Source organism: Saimiri boliviensis, chromosome 15 (genome assembly GCF_048565385.1).
Source record: "Saimiri boliviensis isolate mSaiBol1 chromosome 15, mSaiBol1.pri, whole genome shotgun sequence".
In the NCBI taxonomy this organism is placed as follows: Eukaryota; Metazoa; Chordata; class Mammalia; order Primates; family Cebidae; genus Saimiri; species Saimiri boliviensis.
Genome location: NC_133463.1, coordinates 24,668,262 through 24,682,309, shown reverse-complemented (window position 1 = coordinate 24,682,309; position 14,048 = coordinate 24,668,262). Strand labels below are relative to the sequence as shown.

Sequence of the window (14,048 nt, the reverse complement as noted above, 5' to 3'; positions counted from 1 at the left end):
TCTAGACACAGCTTGATCGGGTCTCCTGCTAGTGTCTGAGCAGGCTACTGGAAAAGTGTCTGTTGGCTGGTGCCTAGCTTGATGGGGAAAGGATCTGCTTTTATTGGCAGAATTCAGTTCCTAATGGATGTCATCTTGAGGGCTTCTATTTCTCATTAGCTGTTGGCTGGAGGCTTCCCTCAGCCCTAAGAGGCCACCTTAGCTCCTTGCTAGGTGGGTTCCCAACATGGGCAGCCCAGCATGGCAGCTTGCGTGTTCAAAACCAGCAAGGAGAGGCTCCAGCAAGACACATGCTGCGGTGTTATATGACGTAACCAAGGACATCCCACTGCCTCTGCTCTACTCTGTTGTTTATAAGCAAGTCATAGGCCCCATCCACATGTGAACACTAGGAAGTGGGTGTCATGGGGACTGCCATATGAATCTGCCCATTGCAATGCACAATATGATGTGCTGACCGAACAAAGAATGTAGAATCACAGTATCTCGTTACTGTGCACACATAGGGTTAATCTACATTTTGAGTCCATTATTCCATTATAATTAGCAGATTTTCCATTCCTTCTTTAATAAAAAAGAAAGCCACACCTCTGAGCAAAAACCATTTGTTAAAAGCCATCTCAGGCTTATAAAAAAGGTTTGAGAGACATAACAGTGTACCACAGAATCATAATGTTTTCTTTTTTGTTGTTGAAAATGTGCTTCCCTAAGCACAAAGTGTTGACATCCTGTGGTAGGGTAAAATCTGTCAGGGAAAAGGCACTTAATATGTGCTTCTTCTCTGAGGATGTTTTCCCAGTTTTCTGAACATATAGTTAATTGGAGAAGTTTGCTACCCGAACTATCCAATTCCATATGCTTTGACTGAGACACTGTTACAGAAAGCCAAGCATGCATTAGGCAGAATGAAAATATTTAAGAACTTAGCATGTATTTGTAAAATAGCTTATGTTTAAGTATTTAACTAATATGAAGATTATAGAGACTTGATTAATTTAAACAGAAGAGCAGAGTGAGTAGAAAAAAGAGGAGGTATGGCTTCTAATTCTGTCTCTAGTAACGATTTGTAGATAAGCTACCTACCGGCATAAGCACTCTTAACTAATGAACATATGCTTATGCACTGATCAGGAAGCTCTCGAGCATCTGGGGGTCCATGAAAGAAAGGGGTAATCATGAGGGAACTAAGAAAGCAGAAGCCAGAAAGAACATTTGTGCCAATGACAGTCTGTCTTTGGGGCCACCCTCAGTGGGTCAGATGCTTCACAACTGTGATTTGGGGTACCTGGCTTGTTTATGAATCCATCTTCTCATGCATTAAATAAGGAGAGTAAAGGACCTACCTGCAGTGGTTGTCATGATAATAAATTAAGCTAATACAGTTGAAGCATTTTTAATATAGCCAGGAAGGAAAATATTAACCATAAGATTTAGTATTTATTTAAGAAAAACACATTTAAACCAACAATTTAGTATCCAACCAATAGGGATCCAAATACCTTCTTTCATAAAAACATAAGAAATAGAAAAAAGAGTTTGTAAATTCAGTCAGACATTGTTGAAGAGGCCCTATTCATAATACGAATATACTGTTTCCAAGAGCCATTTTCTTCTTATTTCCAATCTAACCCTGAAATACAGATTCCATGCTCTGACACGTGACAAATGAATTATCTTTTTAATCTGGTCAAGGCCTCCTGTGTGCTGGGAGCCTGGTTCCTCTAAACTAGTTCACAAGGTCATCAATCATATTTTCCCCTGATATCCTATCAACCTTCCTTCTATTTGTAAAACCTTTTTCGATTCTTTATTGTCTCTGAAATATGTCCAGATGGCTTGGTTTCCAAAGTCCTCTATCAGAACAACCAGAAACTGTAGATCACAGCCTTCGCTTTCCTGCCTCTTCCATCTCCACCCACTGTGTTTCAACAAGTGACACTTGATTTTCTTCCCCACTATGTCCTTGGAGCTGCTTCCTTCCTTGTATCTCCCTCTGCTCATCTCCAGCCCTCCTCTTCAAAGCTAGAGTTGAGTCCCTGTACTCCTGGAATCAAAACAACTCCAGAAGGGCAAATTGTGAGAAATGCCCCTAAACTGTGACAGGCATCTCTACTATTTAAGTAGGTAGAAGGAATTTATTTGCTTCCTTCAGCTCTGGGGATAACTTTCACCCAATCAATACAGCCAGAGAAAGCTAACCTCAACATTGATTGACTCTGGATGACTGGAACAGAACAGAAATCTTTACAACAAAAATGCTGCAATGAAATGGCAGCATGATTAACACCCAGTCAATAAAGACACACAGAAGTGATATTTGTAAACCTCCAGTTTCCTCCTTCTTATCGTATTCTAATTTTTGTAAAATCAGAATTTGGGGCCCACTCCCTTATTTTATAGATGGAGAAATTCAAGCTCAGGTAGATGGTGTCTTGAATAAACTCACATGACGAGTTCTAGTCAGAGCTGGGACAGATCCCAAACAGAAGCGCTGGTGTCTGGGGGCTCTCAGACCTTTACTACGGTACTTTCTTACAGGAAACTAAGATGCATGGAGCCCTTTAGTAGATAGTGGTCCAAGACAGACCCACTTCAAACCAAATTCTGGTGAATATGCGTTATGTTTTACTTAACACTGCTATATAGACCAGAACAATTAAACAATAAGCTCTCTTAAGAGATTCTTACATAATCCTTATGATATAAACTGTAGACTTTTCAAAGCAGCAGCACAGTAGGGTTTAATTATCTAGATTATTCACATCCCTCTTTATTCCTTCTTTAAAATTTGCCTAAAGTATTCAGATTAATAAATTAACCATTTTGGAAGCTTGACACAGAAAAAGGACTTTCATCCCCATCTCACTGTGCATCTGTAGGAAGATGTTTATTCCATCAAGGTTGATCATGATATTCATATCACATTATTTCAGCTGTTCTTTATTATGGCAGATTATGTTAATATCATGTTTGAATGGTACCTATTATTGGAAGGTCAAGAAATGCTCCAACTAGTCTCAATATTCTTGGATTACAGTGAAAGACTGTGTAGACATTATTTGGAAGACTAATTACAGAGGTGTAGGGCTTTTTTTCTTCTGAAATCACTTTCATACCACTTACAGTGTCTGTAACATTGAAACTATGCAAACATTTTGATTCCTATTTTGCAGAACAAAACAAAGCCCTAAGAAAAGTCAAACACTGTTTATTTTCAGTATATAATCCGTAAGGATTAGATTGATATCTTATTTATCAATTTATCCCCAACATTTCCCAGAGGGCTTGGTACTGTCATAGTTACTCATGAAACATGCACTAATTGACAGTATGATTTTTAAAAAATCGATTATAGATATTGCAAACTTATATTTTAAAAGGCAAACTGTTAACTATAAATAATTTGTCTAAGGGTCTAGGCAGGCAAAATACCATGAGAGGGAAATGTTGCCTATGCTTGAGGTTATATGAACACCATGAACACTTACTAGATGTATGAAAACCAGCTTCCAACACTAAACTGGGAGACAACTTTTCAAAATCAGTTTCAAAGATGATGAAATCATGCCACAGATTTCATAAGATCCTTATTTTATTTGTGTAATTAATTGAAAATTTTAGTATAAATTTTATTAAAACTGTGGTGTGAATGCCAGATTATTTCTGTAAAAACAAAATGACCACTAATGAAAATGAGTGCAGGCTCAAGGGGATGGATATCCTATTCTCCATGATGTGATTATCACACACTGCATGCCTATATCCAAACATGTCACATACCCTATAACTATATACACCTACTATGTACCCACAAACATTAAAAAAATTATAAATCAGTAATAAATAAAAACAAGTGCATGGAAATATTCAAGTCAAGTGAAGTCATTACTATGGTATAAAAAGACAAAACTAACTTTCCGGGAAGCAAGAGAAAGAACAATTAGTTGAACCAATGATGGTATCGAGTTGTTATACTTCATTCCATCTTTCAATTTTTTGGAGAAAACAGATCTGGAAGCTGAGATCTAGACTGGGGATTTGATCCTGCTGGGGATCTTGACTGCCACATCCTCCACATATACCACCAGATGGCAGAAGCTTTTTGCTATGTATGGGAAATCATTACTAATATGTTGGGATTGAATCATTTGGAACAAATAAAAATATACAGGTCAGAAAGGTTAAGAGATGAAATGTACATATTTTAGCAGGACTGTTTTAAAAATGCATTCCTGTAAGTTTGTGGTCTTTTCTTGTATCAAAAGGAAGACTCAAATAAACAGAATTACTTTTATATTAATATTTCCTATTCTGGAATATTCACGAACCAGGTGGTTAGGTTTCACAGAAAAAGAAAAAAGTCTCAGGAAAAGTCCAGAGACCATATTCACTTGTGTCTAAGGGCCTAAAATGTAATCCAATGAATTAATGTATCTAAAATGTAGTATTGGCTGGGTGTGGTGACTCATGCCTGTAATCCCAGCATTTTGGGAGGCTGAAGCGGGTTGATCACCTGAGGTCAGGAGTTGGAGACCAGCCTGGCCAACATGGTGAAACCTCACCTCTACTAAAAATACAAAAATTAGCTGATGTGGTGGTGGGTGCCTTTAATCCCATTTACTCGGGCGTCTAAGGCAGGAGAATCACTTGAACTCAGGAGGCAGAGGTTGCAGTGAGCTGAGGTCACACCATTGCACTCCAGCCTGGGCAACAAGAGTGAAACTTTAACTCGTAAAGATGAAATAAAATAAAATGTAGTACTGGAAGACCTTCCAACCTTGGATAACAATGCTGCTAAAGGGAAATGTTTCAGTTAGAAAGGGACAGTGGGCTTTATCACAGACAAACTTCAGAGGGCACTGAAACATCTCCCTCTACTGCACATGTTAGTTCATTTGAATCCTTTAGTTCCAGTAATTTAAGATCCATTAACTCACTCTAGATAGCACTAAGTGATATGGTTGATCTGGCAGAAGAGGGATTCAGGTTTGAATCAGCATGTGCTATAAAATGGCCTCTTCAGGAGGTGTCTTTGCAGTAGATTCTGAAGAAACAATGATCAAGTTCTCTGGCAGAACATGTAAACTGCTTGTTAGATTTCTGTCTTGCTTGGCAACATTGTATTTTAACCGCTTCCCAGTAGGGTGACCAGATAAAGCAGTGCTATGTAATAGAAACAGACTTAATCTTTTTGGAAGAGGTATTTTTAAAAGTAGATATAAACAGGTGAAATTAATTTTAATAATACATTTTATTCACAGTATATTCAAAATATTATTTTAGCACAGTATAAGAATTTATAAACGAATTATTTCCTTTTTTATTCTAAGTCTTCAAAATAAATTTGCTGTGTATTTCTCACTTAACAGCACATTTAATTCAGACTAGCTACATTTGAAGAGTTCAGTAGTAACCATACTGGATAGCACAGCTCTAAGGCATCAATACCTCCAATGAATAATTAAGTCCTTTAGTAAGTCATTATCAACCAAATGGTTCTGAAACTTATTTTACTGTTGCAGTTTTGAAGATTATTTTGTTGCCTGAAGCTAACTGACCATGTCTGTATACCGCAAAATATTGAACAACTCTTTTTTTGTGCATGATGAGATTTAGATAAAATAAAATTTGAAGATAATAATATTCTTGAAATGAAAATTAGTAAGGGGCTTGCAGAGAACTTCTACCATAAGGAGTTCCATGTGAAGTGGCAGGAGTGGCAGCTATGGAGCCCCAGGAGGAGAAAGAGGTACAGGTTGCTGTGTGGTTAAAGAAAAAAAAAAAGGAGATAATCCCATTCCATAGTATGAGGTGACCCTGTGAACCAGAGATTTTACATCACCTTTTAGAATGCAACAAGGTCCAGGACAGCGATGTCTACCTGGTAATACATGACTTGAAACAAGTGAATATGAATCAGAAGCCAGGCCTCTTCAATACCTTCTCACGAGAGTGTGAATTTTTCCCCTGCCAATCTCTCCAGCACTGGTTCCAGATATCTGTATGCTTTGGTTGACAGCGCATGGCCCTTGAAACAAAAGATAACCTCACTAGCTAGGTTTATCTCTGCTAGTGAGTAATCTGGCATTTGATCTTTTTCAAATGAAATCTCAAACTGAAGAAATCAAGATTGAATGGGAAAATCTTGAAAAAATCTACCCACAACTTTAGTATTAGAAAAAATGTCTATAAGAGGATCTCAAGAAAGTAGAGTTGCAACTGTCTTTGGACAAGGCCAAAGTTGATAGTCATCTTCAGAGCAGAGATTTTCTAAAAGTGAAGTCAGAAGAGTTCAGATTTGGAATCCAAGCTGCAGAGGAGCAACTTTCAGCCAGAGGCATGGATGCTTCTCCGTTTCATCAGTCCCTAGTAGCGGTATCAGAAAAACTGACAGAGTTAAAACGACAGACCATACCTTTGAAGAAAAAAATGGAGTTCTATTTAGATTTAATGCTGACTCCATCTCTTGCTCAAGTGAAAATTGAGGAAGCAGAGTGAATTACGTAACACCAAAGCTGAACTTACAAAGAAAGTAGACACAATAGAACTGTGACCAAAGTAACATAAACATCATTTTCCACAAAAAAAGTGAATTAAATATAACTTTACAGACTTATTTTTTCCTCTTAGAATTGCTTAATAATGTAATTTCTGTGTTTTTAGAAGATATGATAATTCATAATTGATCAAGTCATGGTTTCTTGTTATGTATAGCAGTTTTTGTGTCCAAATATACAATTATATATACAAAATATATAAAATAATATTTTATACAAAATATTATATAAAATAATAAAAATTTAGTATATGAAATAATAAAAACTTATGTTTATTAAAATCTTGTGGTTTTATCAACTAGTTGGATAGATGACAACACAGCAACACTGGATTTTTAAACTAATAGTGTGAATTAATGAGCAAGAAAAAGGAGAGTTTCTCTGATTCTAAGGGTACAATACCTCAAAACACAATTTGGGGGCACTATTTGATTTTAATCTTGAACCTACTTCTCTGTTTTTAGTTCCCACAGAAACCTGAATCACTTGGTACATTAGTTCTTTGTGATTTTTTTTTTTTAATACCCATGTGCAGCTTGCAAGGATTATGAGCTAACGTCAGTCTACATTGCCATCTCAGCGGGTATTTTTAGTTTCCCCACCATACAGATGCAGGAGAAACAGCAGTGTGTGTAGGTACCAAGGTGAGTGGGAGGCTGTGCAGCACCAGCAACCACATAATGAAAGACTCCAGATGTCACTGCCGAAGCTCCATGCTGTGAGCCCTGAAGTCATTCCACCACATAGTTATATCCCTTGCTAAAGAGCTTCAGACGCTGCTTAGATAATATTATGGTGTGTGTTTTCTAAAATAGGCTGTAGACAGCACTTGCCAAAATTTGCTCTATTTTTAATTGGTTGTTTATTTCTTTGGGGAGGGTGGTGGGGGAATTTAGTGTCTGGGAAAACCACTAGATGGAGAGTTTACAAGTGAGGGGAAGGCATGCGACCTGAATGACTAAGACAAACAGGGTCAGTTCCAAGTAGCAGTGAAATAGTGACTGTATAATTAAGGGTCTATTGTAAAAATGTCCACTAATCAAGAGAGATGTAGTCTACTGTCAATTTTTTGCATTTCTGTGATGCTAGCCTATACTGACAAAATGCACTGGTTTCTGCTCCATGTTGAATAGGTGAGGACCTTCAGGGCATGGAAGTTGATCCTGCCATTCAAAGATGAGAGTTCTTGAAGTCTCTCTGGAGTAGGATGGAGGAGGCAGTACAATCTGATTTGGGCACCAAAGCCCTGCCTTTCTAAAACAATGTTCTCTTGTCTCCACCCCAAATCCTGTCCTTGCCTACCTTCCTCTTCTCTGTGCAACAAACATCACTGACTACCTTTGTTTTGGAATTGGAAATAAGAGTGTTTTCTTGGAATGCTGGGAAGATGGCCGCCTAGGAACAGCTCAGGACTTCAGCTCCCAGTGAAAGTGCAGAGGGTGAGTGGACGCCGCATTTCCAAACGAATTTTTATTGCCCACAGACCAGGAGATACTGAGGCAGAGGGGTTGCCAGCACCGCAGTCCAGGCCGGTGTGGCTGTTTTGGCCCCCACGGGGCTGATTCCGCCCGCGCGGCTGCTGTGACCACTACCTGTTGCTGCGGTTCTCTGTACAAAAGCCACTGGTCTGGGAGCCCTCTTAGCTGGCGATCGGAGCCCTGAGACAGCAGAGTTGCCCATTCATCTGAAATAGTGAGCCAGGCCAGGAGATTCCTAGGCAAAAAATCTGCCAGGAGCCGGCTCCGCTGTTTGAGCTGACTCAGTGAGTCACAGGGGGGGAGATCCCGGTGCCTTTTCAACAAGCTACTGGAACGTGGGGTCGTTCAACTTAAAAGAAAAGACTCTGAGTCAGGGAGCCAGGTGATCAGGCTCGGTTGGTCCCAGCCCCCCACCCCCAACAACAACGAAAACAAAAACAGTAACTGGAAACCCTCTGGGTTGAGCCCTTCAAACCAAGCACAGCTGAACCCGGATGGTCCGACTCGGTGGGGGTGGGGCTTCCACCATTACTGAGACTCTCCACCACTACGGAGGCGGGCCGCCATCACTGAGGCGTCCCCGAGGCAACCCACCGTTGCCGAGGCAACCTGCCACAACAGAGAGAGTCCGTCATAACAGAGGTGGGGCCACCGTTGACAAGACAGTTCTAACTACACCCATATAAACAGGACTGCAGGGAAGAGCGCAGGGCAGCTGGGAGGAGCCCACAGCAGCTCAGCAAAGCCTCTGCGGGCAGGCAGTGGCTAGGTGTGCTGCAAGCTGGGCGGGTCAGACCTGAAAGAAAAATAAAAAAAGGCAGTAGCGCAACGGAAACTCATAAAGCCCCAACTCCCGGGTCAGAGCACCTGGGAACAAAAAGTGCTTTATGAGTTCAGCTGCAGCAGACCTAAACATACCTGCCCAGCAGCTCTGAATGAACAACGGAGCTCACAGCTCAGGACTTAAGCCCCAGTAAAAGATAGACTGTCTCCACAAGTAGCTCCCTGACCCCCATAGATCCAAAGACTCACCTCATAAAGGAGAGAACGGACTGACAGTAAGCGAGCATCCTTCAGGGACAAAGATAGTGGAAGAGGAACCTGGCAGCAACCCTTACTGTTCTGCAGCTGCTGCAGGTAATCCCCAGGCAAGCAGGGCCTGGAGAGGACCTCAGCAGTCCTACAGCAGAGGGGCCAGACTGTTAGAAGGAAAGCTTAAAAAAAAAAAAAGAAGTAACTTCAGCATCCACGAACTAGAAGCTCACTCAGAGACCCAATCTGAAAGACAGCAACTACAAAGACAATAGGTGGATAAACCTACGAAAATGGGAAGAAACCAACGCAAAAAGGATGAAAACTCCCGAAACCAGAACACATCTCCTCCTAAAAGAGATCACAACTCCTCACCAGCAAAGGAACCAGACCGGATGGAGAAGGGGGGTGATGAAATGACAGAATCAGACTTCAGAAGGTGGGTAGTAAGAAACTACAGTGAGCTAAAAGAACATGTTCTAACCCAACGCAAAGAAAGTAGGAACGTTGAAAAAAGATTGGACAAAATGCTAATGAGAATGGATAGCATAGAGGAATATAAGTGAATTGATGGAGCTGAAAAACACAACACGAGAACTTCGTGAAGCATGCACAAGCTTCAACAGCCGAATTGACCAAGCAGAAGAAAGGATATCAGAGGTCGAAGATCAACTCAATGAAATAAAAAGAGAAGGCAAGAACAGAGAAAAAAGCACAAAAAGGAATGAACAAAATCTTCAAGAAATGTGGGACTATGTGAAAAGACCTAATCTACGTCTGATAGGTGTACCTGAATGTGATGAAGAGAATGAATCCAAGCTGGAAAATACTCTTCAGGATATTATCCAGGAAAACTTCCCCAACCTAGCAAGGCAGACCAATATTCAAATCCAGGAAACACAGAGAACACCACAAAGATATTCCTCAAGAAGAGCAACCCAAAGGCACATAATCGTCAGATTCACCAGGGTTGAAATGAAAGAGAAAATGCTAAGGGCAGCCAGAGAGAAAGGTCGGGTTACCCACAAAGGGAAGCCCATTAGACTCACAGCAGATCTCTCAGCAGAAACCCTACAAGCCAGAAGAGATTGGGGGCCAATATTCAACATCCTTAAGGAAAAGAACTTTCAACCCAGAATCTCCTATCCAGCCAAACTAAGCTTTATAAGTGAAGGAAAAATAAAATCCTTTGTGAACAAGCAAGCACTCAGAGATTTCATCACCACCAAACCTGCTCTACAAGAACTCCTGAAAGAGGCTCTACACATATAAAGAAACAACCAGTACCAGCCACTCCAAAAACATATCATACAGTAATAAGCATCAACACAATCAAAAATCTGCATCAACTAACCAACAAAACAGCCAGGTAGCATCAAAATGACAGTATCAAATTCACACATAACAATACTATCCCTAAATGTAAATGGACTGTATGCCCCAATCAAAAGACACAGACTGGCAAACTGGATAAAAAGCCAAAACCCATCAGTGTGTTGTATCCAGGAAACCCATCTTACATGCAAGGATACACAAAGGCTCAAAATAAAGGGATGGAGGAAGATCTATCAAGCAAATGGAGAGCAAAAAAAAGCAGGAGTTGCAATTCTCATCTCTGATAAAATAGACTTTAAAGCAACAAAGATCAAAAGAGACAAAGAAGGACATTACATAATGGTAAAAGGATCACTGCAACAAGAAGAGCTAACGATCCTAAATATATACGCACCCAATACAGGAGCACCCAGATATATAAGGCAAGTTCTTAATGACTTACAAAGAGACTTAGACTCCCACACAATAATAGTGGGAGACTTTAACACCCCATTGTCAATATTAGACAGATCAACCAGACAGAAAATCAACAAGGATATCCAGGACCTGAACTCAGACCTGGAACAAGCAAACCTAATAGACATTTACAGAACTCTCCACCGCAAATCCACAGAATATACATTCTTCTCAGCACCACATCACACCTACTCTAAAACTGACCACATAATTGGCAATAAATCACTCCTCAGCAAATGCAAAAGAACAGAAATCATAACAAACAGTCTCTCAGACCACAGTGCAATCGAGTTAGAACTCAGAATGCAGAAACTAACTCAGAACCGCACAGCTTCATGGAAACTGAATAACTTGCTCTCGAATGTTGACTGGATAAATAATGAAATGAAGGCAGAAATAAAGATGTTCTTCGAAACCAACGACAACGAAAACACAACATACCAGAATCTCTGGGACACATTTAAAGCAGTCTCTAGAGGAAAATATATAGCAATGAGTGCCACATGAGAAGAAAAGAGAGATCTAAAATTGACACCCTATCATCAAAATTGAAAGAGCTAGAGGAGCAAGATCAAAAAAACTCAAAACCTTGCAGAAGACAGGAAATAACTAAGATCAGAGCAGAACTGAAGGAAATAGAGACACAAAAAAAACTCTTCAAAAAATCAATAAATCCAGGAGCTGGTTTTTCGAAAAGATCAACAAAATAGACAGACCACTAGCCAGATTAATAAAAAAGAAAAGAAAGAATAACCAAATTGATGCAATAAAAAACGATAAAGGGGATATCACCACAGATTCCACAGAAATGCAAACCATCATCAGAGATTATTACAAACAACTCTATGCACATAAATTAGTAAACCTGGAAGAAATGGATACATTCCTGGACACCTGCATCCTCCCAAGCCTAAACCTGGAAGAAGCCGAAACCCTGAATAGACCAATAACACGGTCTGAAGTCGAGGCAGCAATTGAGAGCCTAACACCAAAAACAAGCCCAGGTCCAGATGGGTTCACAGCCGAATTCTACCAGACATACAAAGAGGAGCTGATACCATTCCTTCTGAAACTATTCCAGACAATCCAAAAAGAGAGAATCCTTCCCAAATCATTTTATGAGACAAACATCATACTGATACCAAAACCCGGCAGAGACTCAACAAGAAAAGAAAATTTCAGGCCAATATCCATGATGAACATAGATGCAAAAATCTTTAATAAAACACTGGCCAACCGATTGCAACAGCATATCAAAAAGCTCATCCACCGTGATCAAGTACGATTCATCCCGGGGATGCAAGGCTGGTTCAACATACGCAAGTCCATAAATGTAATTCACCACATAAACAGAACCAAAGACAAAAACCACATGATCATCTCAATTGATGCAGAGAAGGCCTTTGACAAAATTCAACAGCCCTTTATGCTAAAAACCCTCAATAAACTAGGTATTGATGGAACGTATCTCAAAACAATAAAAGCTATTTACGACAAACCAACAGCCAATATCATACTGAATGGGCAAAAACTGGAAGCATTCCCTTTGAAATCTGGCACTAGACAAGGATGCCCTCTCTCACCACTCCTATTCAATATAGTACTGGAAGTTCTAGCCAGAGCAATCAGGCAAGAAAAAGAAATAAAGGGTATTCAAATTGGAAAGGAGGAAATCAAATTGTCTCTATTTGCAGATGACATGATTGTATATCTAGAAGACCCCATCATCTCAGCCCAAAATCTCCTGAAACTGATAAACAACTTCAGCAAAGTCTCAGGATACAAAATCAACGTGCAAAAATCACATGCATTCCTATACACCAGTAACAGACTTAAAGAGAGCTAAATCAAGAACGAACTGCCATTCGCAATTGCTACAAAGACAATAAAATACCTAGGAATACAACTAACAAGGAACATAAAAGACCTCTTCAAGGAGAACTACAAGCCATTGCTCAACGAAATAAGAGAGGACACAAACAGATGGAGAAACATTCCATGTTCATGGTTAGGAAGAATCAACATCGTGAAAATGGCCATACTACCCACAGTAATTTACAGATTCAATGCTATTCCCATCAAGCTACCAATGACCTTCTTCACAGAACTGGAAAAAAACACCTTAAACTTCATATGGAACCAAAAGAGAGCCCGCATAACCAAGTCAATTCTAAGCAAAAAGAACAAAGCAAGAGGCATCACACTACCAGACTTCAAACTATACTACAAGGCTACAGTAATCAAAACAGCATGGTACTGGTACCAAAACAGAGATATAGACCAATGGAACAGAACAGAGGCCTCAGAGGAAATACAACATACCCACAACCATCTGATCTTCGACAAACCTGACAAAAACAAGCAATGGGGAAAGGATTCCCTGTTTAATAAATGGTGTTGGGAAAACTGGCTAGCCATGTGCAGAAAGCAGAAACAGGGCCCCTTCCTGACACGTTACACCAAAATTAACTCCAGATGGATTAAAGACTTAAACATCAGACCTAACACCATAAAAACCCTAGAAGAAAATCTAGGCAAAACCATTCAGGACATAGGTGTAGGCAAGGACTTCATGACCAAAACGCCAAAAACAATGGCAACAAAAGCCAAAATAGACAAATGGGACCTAATCAAACTCTATAGCTTCTGCATGGCAAAAGAAACAGTCAGTGGAGTGAATCGGCAACCAACAGAATGGGAAAAAATTTTTGCAGTCTACCCATCTGACAAGGGGCTGATATCCAGAATCTACAATGAACTAAAACAGACCTACAAGAATAAAACAAACAAGCCCATTCAAAAATGGGCGAAGCATATGAACAGATACTTCACAAAAGAAGACATACATGAGGCCAACAAAGATATGAAGAAATGCTCATCATCACTGGTCATTAGAGAAATGCAAATCAAAACTACATTGAGATACCATCTCACACCAGTTAGAATGGCGATCATTAAAAAATCTGGAAACAACAGATGCTGGAGAGGATGTGGAGAAATAGGAACACTTTTACACTGTTGGTGGGAATGTAAATTAATTCAACCATTGTGGAAGACAGTGTGGTGATTCCTCAAGGACCTAAAAATAGAAATCCCTTTTGACCCAGCAATCCCATTACTGGGTATATATCCAAAGGATTATAAATCATTCCACTGTAAAGACACATGCACACGAATGTTCATAGCAGCA

The 14,048-nt window shown here is 39.8% G+C and overlaps 1 protein-coding gene and 1 pseudogene across 1 annotated transcript in view; one reads left to right on the top strand and one right to left on the bottom strand.

The window, feature by feature from the left end:
* KCNB2 (potassium voltage-gated channel subfamily B member 2) overlaps positions 1-14,048 on the bottom strand; it is a 429,896-nt gene that overhangs the window by 335,434 nt on the left and 80,414 nt on the right. The window lies entirely within an intron of this gene.
* LOC141581443 (HAUS augmin-like complex subunit 1 pseudogene) lies at positions 2,447-6,553 on the top strand (annotated as a pseudogene).